Source organism: Balaenoptera physalus (genome assembly GCF_965194825.1).
Source record: "Balaenoptera physalus genome assembly, chromosome: 1".
Taxonomy (NCBI): domain Eukaryota; kingdom Metazoa; phylum Chordata; class Mammalia; order Artiodactyla; family Balaenopteridae; genus Balaenoptera; species Balaenoptera physalus.
The window spans coordinates 138,037,052-138,058,796 of record NC_138882.1 but is presented as its reverse complement, the minus strand read 5'-3'; the positions used below and the strand labels follow the sequence as shown (position 1 = coordinate 138,058,796).

Sequence of the window (21,745 nt, the reverse complement as noted above, 5' to 3'; positions counted from 1 at the left end):
ATTGATTAATTTTTTGTTGACAGCTGAGAACCAACTTTATTTTCACTGCAGAATCTTGAAAAGGTTCAGGAATTTGTGGTACCTGGAATATCAAGAATTAGTATAAAACAGGTGTTACAATAAGGAGGGTTTGTTGGCAGCTGTTTAAGAAGTAGTTAGACCTGTAGGTCCCCTCCCCTACCCAGGGCTGCTGGATGACTGCTGCTTCCCTCTCCAAGCAGAAGGTTACAGGTTTATTTTCTGGAGAAGCAAAAACATAGGGTCTCTGGATGGAGGGACCCCAGGCACAGGTGAGGATGGCAGTACCCTAACAATGAAATGCTGAGGCCCTCACCCCACAATTCCTCATGCAGCTCCCAGGAAGCTGGTCGCCAGACCTTTACCATCTATGTCTAGTAATAGGAAGAATCTATTCTGGGGACTATAACCTGACCAACTTAAAAGACTGAAAGGTACTGATATTAGGAGTTTGCCATCAAATGGCTGAAGCAAATCACTTTATAGTGAAGCCCCAGGTCAGTAGAAACCACACCCAGAACTTCCAATTCACTTTTTAAAAATAATTAATTAATTAATTAATTTTTGGCTGTGTTGGGTCTTCATTGCTGCATGCGGGCTTTCTCTAGTTGCGGCGAGTGGGGGCTACTCTTCATTGCGGTGCATGGGCTTCTCATCACAGTGGCTTCTCTTGTTGCGGAGCACAGGCTCTAGGCACGTGGGCTTCAGTAGTTGTGGCACGTGGGCTCAGTAGTTGTGGCTCGCGGGCTCTAGAGCACAGGCTCAGTAGTTGTGGCTCATGGGCTTAGTTGCTCCGTGGCATGTGGGATCTTCCCCAACCAGGGCTCGAACCCGTGTCCCCTGCATTGGCAGGCTGATTCTTAACCACTGCGCCACCAGGGAAGCCCCCCAATTCACTTTTTATTCCCATAATCTCCTAATCTCTCTCTCTCAATCATGTGTGCACTGTCTTTCTCTCTTTAAAAATACAGAATAGGGGCTTCCCTGGTGGCGCAGTGGTTAAGAATCCGCCTGCCAATGCAGGGCACACGGGTTCGAGCCCTGGTCCGGGAAGATCCCACATGCCGCAGAGAAACTAAGCCTGTGCGCCACAACTACCGAGGCTGTGCTCTAGAGCCCACGAGCCTCAACTACTGAAGCCCGTGCCCCTAGAGCCCGTGCTCCGCAACAAGAGAAGCCCCCGCTCGCCACAACTAGAGAAAGCCCGTGCGCAGCAATGAAGACCCAACGCAGCCAAAAATAAATAAATAAAATAAATAAATTTAAAAATACAGAATAACCTGGAAGGAGAGGGAGGGATAAATTAGGAGTTTGGGATTAACAGATACACACTACTATATATAAAATAGATAAACAACAAGGACCTACTATATAGCACAGGGAACTATATTCAATATCTCGTAATAACCTATAAAGGAAAAGAATCTGAAAAAGAATATATATATAACTGAATCACTTTGCTGTACACCTGAAACTAACACATTGCAACTCAACTATACTTCAATTTAAAAAATCTCTATGAAATTGAAAAAAAAAATTAAAGGGGAGGGATGTTTGTTTACAATAAAACTTTGAAATTCTAACAAATGAAAAATACAGAATATTTCTTTATTACAGAATATTTCAGAAGTAGAGAGAATCCAGCATAAACCTGTTGCTCAGCTTCAACAATGATCACCTCCTGGCCAAGCTTGCTTCTTCTTTACTCTCATCTACTCTCCGACCCTGACCCCAGGCTACTTAGATCCAAATCCCAGACCTCGTATCATTTTATCTGTAAATATTTCACTATAAGTCTCTGAAGACAAAGGCTGCTCATTTAAAATATAACCATAATACTAATATCAACCTAAAATATTCTTTAATATCATCAATATCCAGTCAATGTTCATGTCTCTTTGACTTTTCTGTAATTTTTTTCCCTAGAGTTTGTTAGCTTGAATTGGGATCAAAACAAGATTTACAACTTGATTTGTAAATCTTCTGATTATTTTTTTTAATCTCTTAATTCTCCCATTTATTTTTTAATTTTTAAAATTTATTTTATTGAAGTATAGTTGATTTACAGTGTTGTGTTAATTTCTGCTGTACAGCAAAGTGATTCAGTTATACATATATATACATTCTTTTTCATATTCTTTTCCATTATGGTTTATCACAGGATATTGAATATAGTTCCCTGTGCTATACAGCAGGACCTTGTTGTTTATCCATTGTATATATAATAGTTTGCATCTGCTAGTCCCAAGCTCCCAATCTATCCCTCCCCTTCCCCTTGGCAACCCCAAATCTGCTCTCTATGTCTGTGAGTCTGTTTCTGTTTCATAGATAAGTTCATTTGTGTCATATTTTATATTCCACATATAAGTGGTATCATATGGTATCCCATTTATTTTTTAACTGAAAAAATTGTTAAAGAAATTGTGCTACTTGCTCTATAGCGTTTCCTCTAGATTGAATTTTGCTGATTGCATCCTTGTGGTGTGACTGTGATGTTTCTCTGTATTGCCTGTGAAGTGGTAGCTAGCTTTAGAGGCTTGATATGTTTCATTCTTTTTCAAGTCTACTTCATTAATTATGTTGTGTAGTTCCATCACGGGGCATGTAATTTATCTTTGTCTCTCTTTTTGTGATGTTAGCAGCCACTGATGATCATTGAACAAACAGATCTATTCATTCATCTGGGGTTGCCAAATGATGTATTTTAATTCTATCATTAATCTTCCTTTGTTATCTGGCCTACTTGAGCAGTTCTTATGCCGTTGTCTCTTCAGCCATTTTGGTTGCAAGAGCTTTCTTTGATTCCTCGGAAAAGACTCCTAGAAGTACTACTGCCTCCCAGGTTCTTGTGTGTTCATAACAGGATGTTTGCTGACTTTATATTTGAAGATCAATTTGGCTGGATTTTAAATTCTTGACTCACATGTTCTTTGAATATCCTAAATAAGTTACTCCATTGATTTCTGGAATGAAGCATTGATGTTGAAAGTCTAACGACAATCTGATTTTCTTTCTCTTATAAAATACTTGTTCTTTTTGTCTGGCTGCACAAAGGATTTTTAAGATTTTTCTCTAAAATTCAATAGTTTCAGTGTGGAGCTATTGAGGGCTGATATTTCCAATTTATGCAGTGTGTCTGTTCAATATGTGTATTTTTTTTAATTTAAAAATTAAAAAAACTTTTTTAATTGAAGTATTTGCAATGTTCTCTTAGTTTCAGGTATACAGCAAAGTGATTCAGTTATCTATATATATTATATATAATAAAAATTTTATACTGTACATTAATATATGGTATATATAATATATATAATTTTTTGGATTCTTTTCCATTATAGGTTATTACAAGATATTAACTATAGTTCCCTGTACTATATAGTAGGTTCTTGTTGTTTTCAATATGTGGTTTAAGGTGTCTTTTTTTTTAATTTCAAGTTTTTTTTGTATTTTAGTTTTTAATAATTTTTTGTCTCATTCTTTTGTTTTCTTCTCTGGGGACTCTAATAGGTATGTTGGATATTCTTTGCTTGTTTTCTCTGCTTGTTACTTTCCCTCAAGCCCTTTTTATCTCTTTCTTTTCCTTTTTGATTTTAAAAACTTTCCATTTTCCATTTCTATTTCTCTCAAGGCACTTTTCATTTGGTTTGTTTATTCTTGTCCTTCTAGTTTAGCCTTTATTTCTGAAATGATTTTTCTTTTATCTCCAATTCTGTTTTGAATTCTTTCATTTCTCTTTTCAAATCTTCCTTTTCCTGAATCATCCTACTTTTTTTCTCATTCTGATTTATGTTGTCTTTCATAGTTTCTATTATTTTCTTATTTTTTAATCTCATCTTGAAATATTAGATCACAATTTTAATCTTTTTTGTGGCATTTTTTTGATATTTTTTCATTGTCGTGGTTGTATTATTCTGCTTCTTATTCTCTTTTTTCCTTATAATAATGTTGTTGGTATTTGACTACAATCCTTTCCTGTGGCTCATTTTTTAGGGAAAGGAGTTTCCCTTCTACTTTCAGGAGTTAAAAACAAGAGAGCTTTTTCTAGTTTCACAGTCTACAGTGTCCCTTTCTGTTGCTTTCATGAAGTAGCTATAAATATGACCTTGTACGTTCTGAGTTCCTCTTCCCTTCTCACCTCCCCACCCTTTATTTTAACATCACTTTTCTTTGCCTGTTTGTCCTGACTTGTTCAGTTTGGATGACACTCCCAGCATTTTCTCCTCCGGGTGGGGCTTCGTCCTGGAAGAGTGCTTTGGCTTGTTGGCTTTAAGAGTTCATAGGGTCTGGACCTCTGGACTCTGGGACCCCTGGTAACTAATGAGCCCACCTGACATCAATTCCCCTATAACTGGTAATCTCTCCTCCCCCCTGGGAGCAAAGACTTCCATCATGTCCTGCCCGCCGTGTGCCGTACAAGGTGGGGTGTCTCTCCAGGACCTTGCTACAGATGTGTAAGCTCCCCCATCCAGTAAACCATCTATGTCTCTGCCGCTGACTCTGGGCTCTTTCTTTGGTCTTGAAACTGGCAAGCACAGGCCTTGTAGGCCTGTGGGGTGCAGCCCAACACCTGCGGAACTTTCCAGTGAGTTCCTTTGGTGGTTGGGGGGGGTCCTCCAATTCTTAGGGGCATCAGAAGCCCCTTTACCTTTCCTCTTCTTCCTTCTGCAGTTTCTGATATCAGGTGGGTCATGCAATTATTGGCAGCTTGTTCCTACTGACTCAAATTTTGGAGTTCAAGGAAACACTGCTTGTCAGGTTTGGTAGTAGGTATTGTCCATGGGGTTTTGGTTTTGCTAACCTAGTGGCTGTGAATGTTTTAGTGGTGGGATTCAAGGAGATTCAAAAACTGCTATACTACCTGGTTGCACAAATTGGTAAATTTACTAAAAATCATTGAATTGTACACTGAAAGTGGGTGAATTTTATGATATATAAATCACACCTTGACAAAATTAAAAAAATAAAATAAAAAAACCTCACAAACAACCCTGCACCATTACCATGACATCTTACCAGAATTCCCCTTGTCCCTAATCATGTCAACAACTATCAGTAGACATCAAAGGAAAGTCTCAATGATAGAGATCACCAGTGCTCCCCAGGTCCCTTTCTCCTCTCCTGCCTGGGCACAGGGAGAGATCACTTTCCCCAGCCCTGGAACTAGCTCTCAGCAGTGAAATTTGATCAGAAGTGATGTGTGCTGCTTCTGGGCTGAAGCATTTAAAGCCGGGGTGCCACCTCGACACTCACTCTTCCTCTACCTCTGCGACCCTATAAGCACTGCAACCTAGCCTGTTCCATTCTGACAACTCAGCGTCTACCGGGAAAGATGGTGATGGAGGCAAACAAAGAGAAAGCAAGAGGGCAACTCAGAGGAAACAAACAATTCAGAGAGAAGACAAACAGAACTATCAAAGTCTCTTCTAAACATGTCCATCCTTTCTCATTTGTTTTACCTCAGAACTCTAAACATTCATAGCCCAGATTTGCTTTATAAAAAGTACACTGATGTGGACCCAAATAGATAGCTTTTCTATCTTAAGACCATTATGCCCCGAGCTAGGTACGATGGTCACCTGCACAAAGAGCTCACCAAGTGGCCACTCTCACAGAGCCAGCATGACACTGGTTACCACTGTCTACCCCACTCATCACTTCTAGGAGAGCAAGTAGAGCCAGAGATATCTTTTCTGAGTTTCCTCATGGCCAAGACCTTTCCTTTTCTAACACTTGGTGGATGGTAGGAAACCACACACATCCCTTTCAGTAAACCAGTCCAGATGTGAAGAACAACACATGGAAAATAGGGCAAACTGAGCTAGAGGACCTGGAACTAAATGACAGCAATGCTAACTGTGGTCCTATCACCGGGAGAATGAAGCCCTGGACTGACGGTGGAGGGCAGTTCAGCCCAGTGGTTAGGCATTGAGAACTGGGGTGAGATAGGTTTGAGTGGAATCCCACCTCTACCATTTATTAGCTGCACAGCTTTAGGCAAGTTCCTCACCCTCTCTGAGCCTCATCTTACCTGCCTTGTTCTTTAGGTCTAAGGATTAAATAAGATAATACATACACAATATTTTGTTTAGTGACAGGCACTAACAAGCATTCATTAAATACTGGGCTGGGTCTTCAAGGTGGTGATTTGACCTCTTAAAACTCCCTGCTGAGAAAGAAGATCATCCATCCTTGCAGTTTGACCTCCCTGGTCTGAGGTCAGGGGATTGGGTAGCACACTTGCTTCAGGCCCTTTGTAGTTTTACAAGGCTTTTAAGAGCCTGCATGGAGTTGGTGCAAAATAGAATTGCAGGGAAATGTCTGCAGGGAGCAGAACTGCAATGGAGAGAGCTCCAGCGTTAGCTGTGCGATTCAACATAATCACGTTGGCTATTTTCACGGAAACGACTCTGCAGTAAAACAAAAACTTGCACACTGTGACCAAACGTTCCATAGAAACCATCGCTGATGAGGTAGATATGGTCTTTCTGTGCTGTGGATACACATGTTTTGTATCCCACCCAGGGAGCCTGGTGGGGGCAAGACCAGGCTGAGCTGCAGGCTTGGGAAGCAGACCTGGAGGGGCAGGGGGAGCTACCTGAGGGCTGACTGTAGGCTGTGTGTGTGTGTGTGTGTGTGTGTGTGTGTGTGTGTGTGTGTGTGAGAGTGTGTGTGTGAAAGTTGCTCCCTCTGCGGGTTATTTTGACCTTCCAGGCACAGAACATTTGCAGTGCTCTTTGCAAACCCCCCCCCCTTTTTTTTTAACATCTTTATTGGAGTATAATTGCTTTACAATGGTGTGTTAGTTTCTGCTTTATAACAAAGTGAATCAGCTATACATATACATATATCCCCATATCCCTTCCCTCTTGCATCTCCCTCCCTCCCACCCTCCCTATCCCACCCCTCTAGGTGGTCACAAAGCACCGAGCTGATCTCTCTGTGCTATGCGGCTGCTTCCCACTAGCCATCTATTTTACATTTGGTAGTGTATATATGTCCATGCCACTCTCTTTTTAAGGATTCATATTGATGATGAAAGGCCATTCCACAGAGGCGGCGAACAAAGGAACTTGGCTGGACCTCTGGATGGGACATCCCCGAGGCCCCTCTGCCCAGTGTGTCCTTAATTGCACTCATCACCTGCTCCCCAAACCTGTTCCTCCTCCTCCATTCTCTAGCTCAGTGACTTATTAATTACTAAGTCCCCACACTTAGTCACCATGCTGAGAACCCGGTGTCCTCTGGTCTCTTCCCCTCCCTGCCACCTGCCTTCTTCTCTCCCTGTGTCATTCATAAAATCTGGCTGACTCTGCCCCAGAAACACCCTAGTGCTCACCACTCCTCTCCACCGCTGACAGGGTGCTCAGTATTCCTCTCACCTTGACCTTGGCCATGGCCAAGTGGACATCTGCCCCTAGCCACATGCACCCCACCATTTCTTCACGGTTCTCCAGAGCCTTCTTTCTGAAACCAGGTACACACCCCACTAAAACTTTGGTGACACTATTACTAAAGAAAGAAGGGGAGTGTAGGTACTAGGAAACAGTCTTTGTCACATGCAGTATGAGCCAAGCGCCGTGCTAAGCAATTTACATAAATCTCTCACTTAATCATCAAGGTTTCATGAAGTAATGCATGCAGAACCCTACTTTAATGCCATTCTTTTTCCTTTCCTCCCAGTAAGACTTTTCCCAGGCAGCCAGAGATCTTTGCTCAGAAGCTGGTGAAGTTTCCTTATGGAAAACATTATTTCCTATTCAACAAATAAGAAAAGAGAGGCTCAGAGAGGTTAGGTAACTTGCCAAATGCCACACAGTAAATGAGGAAGCCTTAATGTTATCTCAGGTAATCTGACTCCCCAAGTCACATGTTTAACTGCTTACACCATACTAAGGATGAGTAACAAGGTCCTTGCACCTCAGGAACACTTGGGCTAGCAGGAGAGATAGATATAAACAAATAACTCCTCTAAAACATGCTACCTACATTAATTAGGTATGACTGATATTCTGGAACCCTGAGGAAATAGAGGGCCAGTTCTCTGCACAGTTTGGCTTTTGCTCTGCATCAGCATGGTCTTCACAATCTTCAGATCTAAATATTTCTTTACAAATATTAGAAAATACTGTTATTTAGAGAATGGACCCAGCAGAATGATTGATCCCTACCTAGCTATGCTTCTGTGCTCCCCATATTGCACCCCCGTCCGTGGAGAGCCTTTTAATCCTGCTGTTGGGATCATGAGCATATTCTGACAGGCTCTGTCCTTTGGCCGTTGGTAAAGTTGCAAAGGGTCCTCCCTTTATGGGGTTGCAGCAGACAGCTCATAAAAGCAAACCCCCGAAGATCTATCCATCAGCTCTTCTCTCTCAGAAAAATGCCATTGATTACTAATGGGCCCCGGACCTTCATTTCCACGGGGAGCACTGTGCAGGTATGTCTCTGAAACAGGTGTCCTCCTTCCCTCCCATCCCCCTATCTTTTCCTTCCTCTTTGAACATGTGTTAAGCATGTATTTCTGCCAGGTACAATGCTGAGAGCTGGGATGCAGGGACAATAAGACATAGACCTCATCCCTAGAGAAACAACGTTCTCACAGTAGCAGGAAAAACATGAACTTTAGGACCTGAGTGTCTCGATCATAATTCCAGCTACACTACTTTTTAGCTGTGTGACCTTGACAAGTTACTTAGCCTCTCTGGGTCTTAGTTTCCCCATCTGTAAAATGGCATAACATAGGTATCTACCATATAGGGTTGTTGTATGGGTTACAGTGACAGGATTACATATAATGAACTTAGAACAGTGCCTGGCACATGACAATGCTATGTTAAGTATTTATTGGTGTTTGCATACAATATAATACAGTCCTGAAAGCTGTAATTTGATCGCTCTCATTCTCCCAAGATAAATCACACAGCATGCTATGTCACCTGGGTCATAGTAGCCTCTCAATCAATAAAGTTAGGACTCATCATAACTGTCATTGTTGCAATTTGAATGGAAAACTCTGGATTGTTTTAGGTAAGTTGTTATTTCTTTCCTTGTTGCAGAAGTGCGAGGAACACAAAACTGACCTGTTAAGGGAATTTTCTGGGCATGTCATCTTTTGTGTCAAGAGACAAAACAATGGTGAAAACCTAGTCGTGAGGATAGGCTGAAAGGCTTAACTATGGAAGGAATATTACCATCTTTGTTGGCCTGGAGTGAATTCTCACCCCAGGAAGCCAAAAAGTGGTGATAAGTCATGTGGTCGTGAAGCCTGACAATACTAAAGCCTTGGCCAGCTGACTTTAGCTGGGGTTAGTAACATCCAGTGGAGTTTAGCACTCCACCACCCAGCAGAGGGGACCGGAAGAACAAATTCAACCAAGCTTCACCGTCCATAGGATGTTTATCATCTCTGTGTGTGTGTGTGTGTGTGTGTGGTGTGTGTGACAGATGTGTGTATAAGGAGTATGTGTGTCTGTGTATGTGTGGTGTGTGTGAGAGAGATGTGTGTATGGGTCTGTGCGTCTGTGTATCTGTGTGTGTGTGTGTGTGTATGTTGGGACTGCCAGGTCAGGGAATCTAATCTCGCACTATGGTTGAGGAAGCAAGCATTTTAAATTATTCGTGGGTTGGGTGTTTTCTACTAATCAGACCATTTCTTTTAAAGGTGCTGTTAGGAATGATTACTACTCTCCCCAGGACTTTATTTTCTTTTTATAAAGTGAAGTAATCATATGTGTTTGAAGTAGGTCAACAAAACGGAGCTGTCTGGTTTTGTTGTCTAAGCAACTCTGCCTGTACTGTCACCTGCATCACTTTTTAATTAAAGCCCCTTCCAAGTTCATGAGTAGGAACTGCACCCCCGTGCCTGAAACCACAGAATCATTCACACTACAGATGGCTCAAGAATGGCATGCTACAAACACGGGCAGACAAAAAGATCATGCATGTTTATATGACTTAAAGCTTTGGTTCAAATGTTTCTACAAAGACAAGCAGGACGGAGCAGCCAATATTATCTCAGAAATCATGATATTGCTCATGATCGGGCTTCGCTCTCTTACCTGAATCAAAAAAAATCAAAACAGAGTGATACTGTGGGTGAGCCAGGAGACAGATGAACGTTCGATTCCAGCTGCACCACTTACTGTGTGTCTTGGGCAAGTTTCATAACTTTTCTGAGCCTCAGTTTCTTTGTCTTCACATTGGAGCAAATACTACAGCCCTACAATCTCTTATCTCCAATCCCCAAATCCCCAAACTATAAAAACAGACATTTTTTTTCTTAACTCATTTAGCAGTGAAATCTAATTGATCTGAATTAATTTGCCATAAAATCCTACCTTGAACTGACATGAAACTTTTTACAGTCTGTGTTCGTTTTATTGAATGTGAATATACATGTTTTGCTATATATTGTGAATATATTCACTGGGGAGGGGGGGAGTATAGCCCCAGACCATCAGGTACAGGATAGAAAATGGTTACAACACACTATTGCTCTGAAATCAAGAAATATCTGAATTCCAAAATACATTGGCCCCAAGGATTTTTTATAATAGACCATGGATCCGTACCTTCCTCATAGGAATGTGAGGGCTGTGTGAGATGGTGGGCTAGAGCACCTGGATCAGCCTTGCCAGGGCATTTTCCTTCCCCTTTTCCCCAGTGAGCCTTTCCCAAGTGCAACGTGCCCCTTAGGCGGCAGCCAGAGATCTTTACTCGGCAGCCGGTGAAGTTAGCACACTTCCGCTGTCAACCACTCCCTTGCTAGTCTATAAACTCCTTGAGGGCAGGGATTTCGTGCCAACGACCAGCAGCACAAAGTCCATGTTCAACAAATATGTTAAAAAAGAATTCAGCACTCGTTTAGTAGGTGTCTGCTGGGCCTCAGAGTCTCCTGATCATCTGCCAAGTGGAGGTGCCTGGCAGAGGGAGTTGACTTCGGGTGCAAAAGAAAAGGGAGGCACGGAGTCTTGGGAAAGCCAGCAGGAGAGGCCCACCCTGGGGTGGCCCTGGCAGGGACCCTCTGCATCTAGCTTTGCCCTCACAGTCCTGATGTGCCTGTCATCACAGGATCATTGTTAACACTCACTTTTACTCTTTGGTCTTCAAATGTGTCCTCATTTGGATAGTAAATCACGTGGTCACCCTATGCAATGAGCAAGAGCAGGGAGGCTCAGGGTGCAAGCCTTTTTTTTTTTTTTTTTTTGGCATGTCCTTTAACTGAAAAGAGAGAAGGGGTGGACCTACAATGGGAAGGATTGAGGGGTAGAGGAGACACAGAGAGGAGGGTTGCTAGCAGCAGTCTTGATCCCACCTCACAGTGATTAAGAGCATAGACTCTGCAACATGTCAACTAAAGAACATAGGGTAGTGGGTTAACTGGTTGCTCCCCCAACCCCCAGAAGATATGCTCACCTTCTTACCCTAGGAACTTGTGAGTGTGACCTTATTTGGGAAAAGGGTTTTGGTAGATGTAATTAAGTTAAGGATCTTGAGAAGAGATCACCCTGGATTATCTTGGTGGGCTCTAAATTAGATGACAAATGTCCCTGTAGGAGAAACACAGAGGAAAGACGCACAGGGAGAAGGAGGAGAAGGCCGTGTGAAGATGGATGCAGGGATTGGAGTGATGCAGCCACAAGCCAAGGAACGCCTGGAGCCCCAGAAGCTGGGAGAGCCAGGAAAAATTCTTCCCTGGAGCTTTTGGAAGGACCCTGGCCCTGCTGACACCTTGACTTCAGACTTCTGGCCTCCATAATTGAGAGAATAAACTCCTGTGGTTTTAAGCCACCAGGTTTACAGTAATTTGTTACAGCAACCCTAGGAAACTAGTACACATAGGGTGGGTTACCTAACCACGTGAATCTCAGTTGCCTCATCTGAAAATGGGGATAAGATTGGACCTACCTTATAGGGTTGCTTGGAGGAGTAAAAGAAATTATACATGTTAATTGCATGGCACTAAGTAGTACCTTAACAGATGGTAACTGTTACCATGGCTGATGAGCGGCAGTACTGAAATGCTGCTTTCATCCAGCAGATGGCGGAAGATGGATTTGCAAACCAGAGGCCTTCATAAAGTTTAGTGCGCCCAACATAAATTAGCCTTCCTAGCTCACACACAGAAGAGGATTAACCCTCACCACCTCAAAGCAAGCTTTCAGCTATGTAGACATTCAACTGATTCTGTTATCCTCTGACCATTGTACACAGTAGAGGCAGGCATTGGTGAATACAAAGAGTGGGTGCAAAAAAAAACACCTGGGTTCTAGGCCCAGCTCTGTGACTTCACTGGGACTGTTTCCCCCGCTGTAAAATAACCATAAAATGAAATATGGAGTGCAACACAAATTAGAGGGATGTTGTGAGGCCAAAATGACCCAAAGTGTGAAAGTGCTGGGAAAGCAAGATGCCATGAAGCACAGAGGGGCCCAGTGGAGATTAATTCTGCGGAATCAAGGTCATTCAGTTATTCACTCGGCAAACACTGATTTGTGCCGGGCATGGTGCTAGGCTCTGGGAAGCTCACATTCTGGTTTGGGAGGACGAACACGCGACAAAGGTGTGCACAGGACATCCTTCCCCTCAGATGCTGTGGTAACGTTCCAAGTCTGGGTTTTGGCTTAAAAAACAGATTTGAATAAGCAGTCGCCTTGGTAAAACGTTTATACTGCCTTCTAAATTTCTTTTAAAACTTCCATCCTGGGCTTCCCTCGTGGCGCAGTGGTTGAGAATCTGCCTGCCAATGCAGGGGACACGGGTTCGAGCCCTGGTCTGGGAGGATCCCACATGCCGCAGAGCAACTGGGCCCGTGAGCCACAACTGCTGAGCCTGCGCGTCTGGAGCCTGTGCTCCGCAACAAGAGAGGCCGCGATAGTGAGAGGCCCGTGCACGGCGATGAAGAGTGGCCCCTGCTTGCCGCGGCTGGAGAAAGCCCTCGCACAGAAACGAAGACCCAACACAGCCAAAAATAAATAAATTAATTTAAAAAGAAAAAACTTCCATCCTTGTAAAAAAAAAAAAAAAACAACCTACTGTTTACGGTTAAGTGAAAAAAGAGAATTGCAGGACCATATGCACAGAAAGCTCTTACACCTGTCTTAACAGTGGCCAATTCTGGGAAGGGGTGGAGGTGGTATTTAGAAGAGTTGGGCTTTTCCCTTTTACTTTCTATACTTCTATATCATTTACACTTAAAAAATAAGCACATATTGCTCTCTCCATTAAAAAATAACAATAATAATATTTTTAATAAGCCTGTCACCCCCCAAACTCTTCTGCCCTCGCTTGGCTAATTCAAACACAGTGATGTACACTAATGATGGAGTGAGTTGTCTCCCTTTTTGAAAGAAAATTAAAAGGAAAAGTCCACATTTGCTCTTCTTTGTACTCTTGTGAAGAGGTCATCTAACTGGAAGTGATCCAAGCAGTTTTAAAGCCCTTCTCTTCTTTAAAGTGGTTTGCAAACATTAGCTCAGCTACCCTCAGGGCCTCCTAGTGAGAGGGGCTCATATAAGAGGCTGGTGAGTCACTCGGAAGTACCAGGTTGTGGATGCCCTGTGTCAGCCGGTCACAACGCCCCTAACGTGAGTCTGCAGCTTTACAGCGTTCAAAGGGCTTTCTCCTGCATTATCTAATGTGACCCTTCTATGACCCCTCAGAGGTCTGGTTGGTACTGTTCTTCCTACATGAGAGATGGGGGAATAAAGGTTTTGGAAGGAGAAATGACAAGCCCAAGATGGGGGAGCTAGACAGCATCAGGGTATAACATCACTTATATGTCAATTACTGCTCAGCACAGAAAAGATGATCTCTAATGTCAAATTCTCATGATATGCCTCTGCATTGGGGGATGGAGAAGGGAGAAGAGGAAGAGAAGACCGTCTTTCTGTCTAATCTTACCCTCCCTTCCTTCTTTTCTTTTTCTTTTAATAATTTTTTAATAGATTTATTTATTTTTATTTATTTTTGGCTGCGTTGGGTCTTCGTTGCTGCACGTGGGCTTTCTCTAGTTGCGGCGAGCGGAGGCTACTCTTCGTTGCGATGCGTGGGCTTCTCATTGGGGTGGCTTCTCTTGTTGCGGAACATGGGCTCTAGGCGCGCGGGCTTCAGTAGTTGTGGCTCGCGGGCTTCGTTGCTCCCCGGCATGTGGTATCTTCCTGGTCCAGGGATCCCCTGCATTGGCAGGCGGATTCTTAACCACTGCGCCACCAGGGAAGTCCCCCTTCCTTCTCTCCCTCCCTCCCTCCCTCCCTCCCTTCCTCCCTCTCTCCCTACTACTCAGCTGGGAAAAAAGAGGTAAGGAAGAGGACCCTGTATTGTAGATAATGACAATTCAAGAATCAGGTTTTGCGCAATTTTAAATTACGCCACAGATTTGAAGGGGTGTGGTAGAACTATGTTAAGTCTCATTTATGTGCAAATATTGAAGAAATGAGAAGCTTCTGAACTTGTAAATCGGTTAAGAGTTGCTTAAGTTGAATGCAGGTGAACTTGGTCATTTGCAGATAACGTTCACACTTTTGCCACACAGGGGTGCCACCATTGCTTGGTAGGTGGACATACGTGCCATTCTGTCAGGGTTGGTCCTGAATTATGGGAGCTTTGCATTATACAAGGTTTTCAGGGATGACTCCTTCCTTCTCCACCCCACCCAAATATAATCACTTTATTCAGCGTTATAAAGGCCAAGGAAGACATAGCTCAGAGGAAGGCACCTAACACAGCTTGGAAGAGAGAAGGATGAAGTGGCTCTTGGAGGAGATGATGTATGAACTGGGTCATGATGGAAATGATGTCCACTCAGGCATATCTTTCTCTGCATGCCTGCTGCCTCTCACGTGCATTTGTGCGAGCCAGCAAGGTGGTCTAGGGGGAGAGCAGAAGCTGTGAAGCCGCCCTCCTTCTCCCCGAGGTGCCCTGCCGAGCCCCCACTTGCGCTGTTACCCCTTATCGCTCTGCTTGAAATGATCACTATCATTCCTGTCTTCTTCCACCAGTCTGTGAATTTCTCAGGGGCAGGGTCTGAATTTATTCTTCTTTCAAACCCTCTCTCCTCAACCAGTGTCTGGCAAATAGAAACTCATCAATATGATTTTATTCTTTTAAAAATATGTTTTAATATGGAAAATTTCAAATATCAATATATACAAAAGTACAGAGAATGGTATATGAGTTCCCTTGTACACATTATGCAGCTTCAACAGCTATCAACTCATGGCCCATCATCTTTCCTCTGTACTCTCCACTTCCCCACTTCCTCATCCTATTATTTTAAAGTAAATCTTAGAAGTAAACACATAGATGTGAATATTAGGGTGGGTATAAGACATTGTTAAAAAAAGACAAGAAAAGAAGAAAATTTAACTGCTAGGCTTCTCTCACTGCTTTGAATTGCCCGGTGGGTGGGGTTGTGCAGGGAGGGTGAAGAGGAGATTTTTTTTTTTTTTTTTTTAAAGATTTATTTTTTTTTTATTGATTGATTGATTGATGGATTGATTGCTATGTTGGGTTTTCGTTTCTGTGCTAGGGCTTTCTCCAGTTGCGGCAAGCGGGGGCCACTCTTCATCGCGGTGCGCGGGCCTCTCACCATCGTGGCCTCTCCCGCCGCGGAGCACAGGCTCCAGATGCGCAGGCTCAGCAATCGTGGCTCACGGGCCCAGCTGCTCCGCGGCATGTGGGATCCTCCCAGACCAGGGCGCGAACCCGTGTCCCCTGCACTAGCAGGCAGACTCTCAACCGCTGCGCCACCAGGGAAGCCCCCGAAGAGGAGATTTTTGTGGAGGTCTAAGGTTTTTATGGGACAGTTTCCAATAATGAGAAAAACTGAGAAAGCAAAGAGGAAGGAACAATGCTTACTGTGTGCCAAGCACTGTGCATTATTGTTTTACTTCATCCTTCCAGGAGGTACAGGTATTATTATCCCATTTTAAAGACAAGGCTCAGAGAGGTTGAGTGCTGTCTCTAAGGCAAAGCTAGGATTGGAACCCAGCTCTGTGTGGCTTCAGGGTCTGTGTTGTTAACGCTCTGATAAGATGATCCCTGTGATACAGACCCAGCAAAATCCATCCCTGCCCTGACGCTGCTTATGAGACTTCCCTGGGCTACGAGCTCTTGTCTTCCTCTCAATTGCATGTGAAATCCAGCTTATTTCACAAGCTCTGTGGGCTACTCCAACCCAGGAGGAGGGAGGGTTTCCGTACCCAGGATGAAAAAGGGAAATTAAGTTCCTTATTAAAAGGAAGGCCATTTCCTCCTGGTGCTTGCCCCCAGTAAGTGACAGCCAGGAGTCTGAAGAGCCCGTAAATAAATTTGTGAAGGGTTAAATATTGAACTACACACCCGGAAGTTGAGATAAGTCATTTGTGGGAAAAATCCAAGAGATTGTGCTTAAATGTATTCTTGGATAGATGAGACTGGGCTTGACTGTGACCATGAGGGAGTGAACAAAGCCCCAAGTCCTCTGGGGGTGGGAGGGCCACGTTGTCAGAGGCCGGCACGGGCCAGCCTTGGAAGCTGAACATGGCAAGTCTCAGGGGCAAATGCTGGCGAGGTCCGTCCATTCCGCGTCCAGGCAAGAAGCAAGCTTGGCAGGCAGACGTGAGCAGTGAGGTTCACTGGGCACAGCAAGCCCTCTAGCAGAGGAGAACAACGCAAGCAATTCAGCTGCGAGACGTGGCTAATGCTTAACCGTCACCCCTGCCCTGATTCCCTGCTCACTAAGTCTCTGCTGGATGATTTGGCTGCTTCTGGATTCATTTTTCAACAGGGAAAGAACAAGGTGCTCCAGCCAGTGTGAACTTTCAGTACTCTTGAAAGTTGATTTTCTCATTATAAGTGAATCAATTGGCTTTCTCGTGACAACTTGGCTTTCCCGCTAATTTGCCTTCAGGGAGGGAATGGTCTGATCTCCCTACCAGAGTATGCTGTCTGCCTGTCATCTTTATTTCCCTTTGGAACTTGACAAATGGGATCCTGTGGTTTATACTTCGGTCTCTTGTGTGTGCCTGGTGAATGCTAGGATACCTGGGGAAGAAGACCCCGGGTGGAGAGGACCAACAGAGTCAAGTCCTGGTCTGGTGAGAGAGCCAGCCCTGCAGGTGGAGAATTCATCCACCAGGCAGTGAAGGCTACCACCTCGGGTCTCTTAGGAGAGAGCAGATGAGCCTTCCCTAAGGATAGCCCCTGGACCACAGTGACACAAGGGTCTTAGCACAGGGAATCAAAATCCTTCCTGCTTGCAAGGAACCAAGTTTGGATCCCTTCACCCCTAGGCAGGCCTGATTTTCCAGTTCCACTGAGGAGCCTTCCTGCCTTATTCCCACGGGCATGTGACAAAGTGGTTCTGGAAAGCCAGGCATTGCCATGTTACTCCCTCACTCAAAACCCTTTGATGGCTCCCTACTACCTATGACATAAAGTCCAAACTCCTTGGCAAAACCAGCCCTTGTGGCAAGAGGAATAAAAAGGTTCTTGCTACACTATCTCATCAAATCAAATCCCCTTACAACTGTAAGGTGTATTGTTATTTGAAACACTGAAGAAAAACCCGGAAAACATTGTCAAATAAACTATGATTCCCCATTGATGATAAGATACATATGCTTTCAGATAGGTTAAAATGTGGAAAATATTTGAGTCTTAAAATCACTGAAATATGGTATTTAATACAAAAGCTTGGAGGTATAATGGTTTTCCCTGTAAGGGGAGAGACACGATTCATTTTAGAGGAAAAGGATGCTGTTTTGTAGGAGCACATCATGACTGACCTCATTTATTTATTATTTTGAGAAGAGCTGGCCTAATGTGCCTGGGCCTGGATAAGTGAGAGCAAATCATACAGACAGACAGACAGAGGAATTGCTCTGCATAATAAGAATAAGGTAATAGGAACCAGAGCTTTCCTTAGCTGCCAGGACAATGAGGAAGGGGAGATATGAGCCAGGTCTGTACACAGAGTGGTCTTCCCAGTGCTGTCGTCACTCTAGAAGGACCTGGGAGCTTGGAGATATATCCCTGCCTGACCCCACTCCCATGGAGGCTGACTTAAGTGGTTTGAGATGGTCTTGGGCATTGGTCCTTTCAAAAGCTTCTAAAAGATTCTAACTGGTGAGACAGAGAAGGTGGGGTGACAGGAGCCTAAGAAGATACAGCTGGCTGGTAAGAACTTTCCTTTAGTGGAGGTGGCCAAGGGAAGCTGGGGCCACCATGGCCAGTGTTTCACATAAGCTGTTTCCTATTCTGTGCTGTGTCCTTTTGCTCTCCCCAGCCAGCAGCGTAAGCTTGCCATGCCCACAGTCGTGGGAGAAGAGTCCAGAAAGGACTGAGGGATGCAGAGGCAGACGGCAGCTGCAGAGGCTGAGAGCAGCGCCGAGCCCCAGTCACAGGTGAGTTGCAGTGCCGAGTGGCCCAGGAGAGTCTTGCCTCCACCAGAACCACACTGAATCCTCAGCAACATTAGGCTTCCCGCTGTTCACAGTGTAGCTATTTCAGCTTTTTCCATTTGCATATTGAACAAAAGGATCATTCTGGAAAGCTGGAGGACTTGGGGGACATTCAGGACCAACCCTTTGGTTACACTGAGTCTTTTATTATCTGGTTCCTGCCCACCTTGTCCAACCCTCTCTGCACCCCACCTCCACCCCACCCCACCTCCACCCCACATGACTTGGAAAATACTCGTTCCTTCTTCAAGATTGAGTCCGAGGTTCATGTGCTCTGAGAAGCCTTTTCTGCACCCTTTCCTCACCCGCCAGCCCCATCCCCATGGGAGTGGATTATTTCCTCCTGCTGCCACTCTGGGTCCTGTGCAGACCTCTCTCAGAGTGGCTCTGTCCTGGGTCGAATTGTGTTCCCCCAAAGTTGTGTTGGAGTCCTAATCCTCAGTACCTCAGACTGTGACTGTATTTGGAGATAAGCTCTTTATAGAGGTAATCGAGTTAAAATGAGGTCATTAGGCTGGGATCTAATCCAATATGACTGGTGTCCTTATAAAAAGGGAAAAATTTGGACACAGACATACACAGTAAGAACGCCATGCAAAGACTGGAGTCACGCTGTCACAAGCCAAGGAACTCCCAAAGCTAGTAGACAGGCCTGGGACAGAGCTTTCCCTAGTGCTTCTAGAAGGAGCATGACCCTGCTGACACCTTGATTTTGGACTTCTAGCTTCCAGAACTGTGAGACAATAAATCCCTAAGCCACTCAGTTCACGGAACTTTGTTATGATAACCCTAGAAAACTAATACAGCTTTCACGATATCAGTGCCTCAGACCTACTAGAGAATGGACTTGAGGATATGGGGAGGGGGAAGGGTAAGATGTGACAAAGTGAGAGAGTGGCATGGACATATATACACTACCAAGTGTAAAATAGATAGATAGCTAGTGGGAAGCAGCCACATAGCACAGGGAGATCAGCTCTGTGCTTTGTGACCACCTAGAGGGGTGGGATAGGGAGGGTGGGAGGGAGGGAGACGCAAGAGTGAGGGGATATGGGAACATATGTATATGTATAACTGATTCACTTTGTTATAAAGCAATTATACTCCAATAAAGATGTTAAAAAAAAAAAAAAGATATCAGTGCCTTTATCTTGTTAGTTCCATTACCCCCACTTAATTACAAGTCCCTCAAAAGCAGAGACTGTTTTAGTCATCTTTGTACCTCATCTAATGACACCTAAGTATTTGTTGAATGAATCAGTGACTGCAGTGCATCCTCCAGTTTCCTGAATTTACTCTCAGAAACAGGACCAGGCGGCAAAAAAATGCCCTGGGGCTTAGCCTCGTTGCTGTGATTCTCCCTGCCAACAGCTGTCCAGGAGCATCCTTAGTAACCACAGGAATGATGATTACTCTGTTTCCAGCTGGGATTCAGTGGCCATCAAATTGTATGCATTCTTTCAGTCAGTCAGTCACTTGACAACTTTGAGTGACTCCCATGAGCCCGGTTCTGTGCTATGAACTGGGGATATAGAGGTAAATAAGACCAGCCAGGCCCAGGATTCATGGAGTCGCTATACTCACAGGAGAGACAGATTAAGTAATTATGTAATTACAGTGACGCTAAATGCTAAGAGAAGCAGCACAGGATACCAAGAGAATCATTAACAGAAGAATCTGGTAAATTCCAGAAAGCTTCTCAGAGAGAGTGATGTTTGAGGGGTTCAGAGAAATAACCTTGACAGAATGGTAGAGGAAGCATGATCCCTGTCAAAGACACAGCCCATGTGAAGGCCATTGGTTCGACAATTATTTGTGGAGCCCTTACTATGGGCCAAGCAGGTGTTCTGGGTCCTGGGCCCACAGCCGAGAAAACAACCAATACAAATCCCAGCTATCGCGAAGCTTACATTCAAGAAGCCAGAAGGAAGGGAGCAGGGAGAATGGAAGAGGAAAAAACATGGCGGGGATCTTCAAGGACATGAAATGCCACAGGTCTGACCCACGGAATCAGCTTTGATCGCTGCTGGGCTTCCCACCCGTAGAACATTGCCTGGTAAACGGTAAGAGCTTGATACACGATTTGCTGTGGATGGATTAGATTCAGCGAGGAGGTTGAAGTTGAGGTGTGTGTGGTGACTCTGATACAGCCTGAGTTAACGAGCACTAGACAAGAAAGTTCGGTAGTTTACCAGAACGCCGTCAAGCCCTTTCACTTTCACTGTCCTGTTTTTCAGTGCTACTCAGTGGTAGGGTTGGTCTAATAATCCCCAAACTCTTCTGGCAATAAGGCTTTCTCAGCCTGTGAGTGGTATTGTGGCCTGTCCAGTTTGCAGCCCAGATTCACAGCTGTTGGCATTCTTCACCTAAACTAGGTTGTCTAGCTCTCAAGTGCCAGGATTGACTGGCTTAGGAACCTCGGAAGGAAAATACTGTGTCCTTTCCGTTCTAGTGGCTTCCTCAATGGTTTAGGTCACCATATCCTCGACTTCGGGCTATTAAATGAGGGGAAAGGCCCAATCCAGCTCCAAGGTAGATGATTCTATTGTTTAGGAAAATACTTTGACAGACTTTCTGGTTGATAGAGGCAGATTCTGTCTCCCTCCTCTCTCCTGTTTTTTTTAACACAAGAAAATGTTCATTGTAGGAAATAATATAAAATACACAAAATCAAATAAAAAATAAAAGTGACCCAATATCCCACCAACAAGAAATAACCAGTGTTTGTGTATTTGGACTTTTCCTCTGCAGTTATAGCTTGTAGGTGTAGGTGTATTTATATTTGCAAAAATGAGATTATGTATATAATACATATCAACTTGCAACTGACTTAACCTTAGAACTTTATTACAAGCATCTTTCCATGTTAAGAGATATTCATAATCTCGCTATTTTAAATTCTGGCCTGGAGTGCTGTTACAACCTCCCGAATTTTCCATTTCCAATTCTCACCAACCTGTGAGCAGATTAGTCTTCCTGAAGCATAATCCTGATCATGTCACTTTCCTCTTGAAACCCTTTGAAATGGTTCCCACGCCCCATGTCCTACAGATGAAGTCCAAATTATTTCACCCAAAATTTGAGATCCTCCACGATAGGACCCTCCGCCCAACCTGCTTGTTCATTTTTACCTTCATTGTTTTTCCAGATGTACCCAATGCTCTAGTGAAAGCCTAGGGTTTCTCAAGGTCCTGACTTTCCCATCTCTGTTCAGACTGTTCCCTTGCTCCTAGAACGCCATCCCCACCAACTCTCCAGCTACTAGAACCCCAGGCCACCTTCTAGGC

At 44.1% G+C, this 21,745-nt stretch overlaps 1 long non-coding RNA gene across 3 annotated transcripts in view; it reads left to right on the top strand.

Moving 5' to 3' along the window:
- The window catches only part of LOC309641426, a 181,599-nt gene that overhangs the window by 62,241 nt on the left and 97,613 nt on the right, over positions 1 to 21,745 (top strand). For all 3 annotated transcript variants that reach the window (XR_014252600.1, XR_014252601.1, XR_014252602.1), the window contains exon 3: positions 18,284 to 18,401. This is a non-coding gene — a long non-coding RNA (uncharacterized lncRNA). The remainder of the gene's footprint in view (positions 1 to 18,283; positions 18,402 to 21,745) is intronic.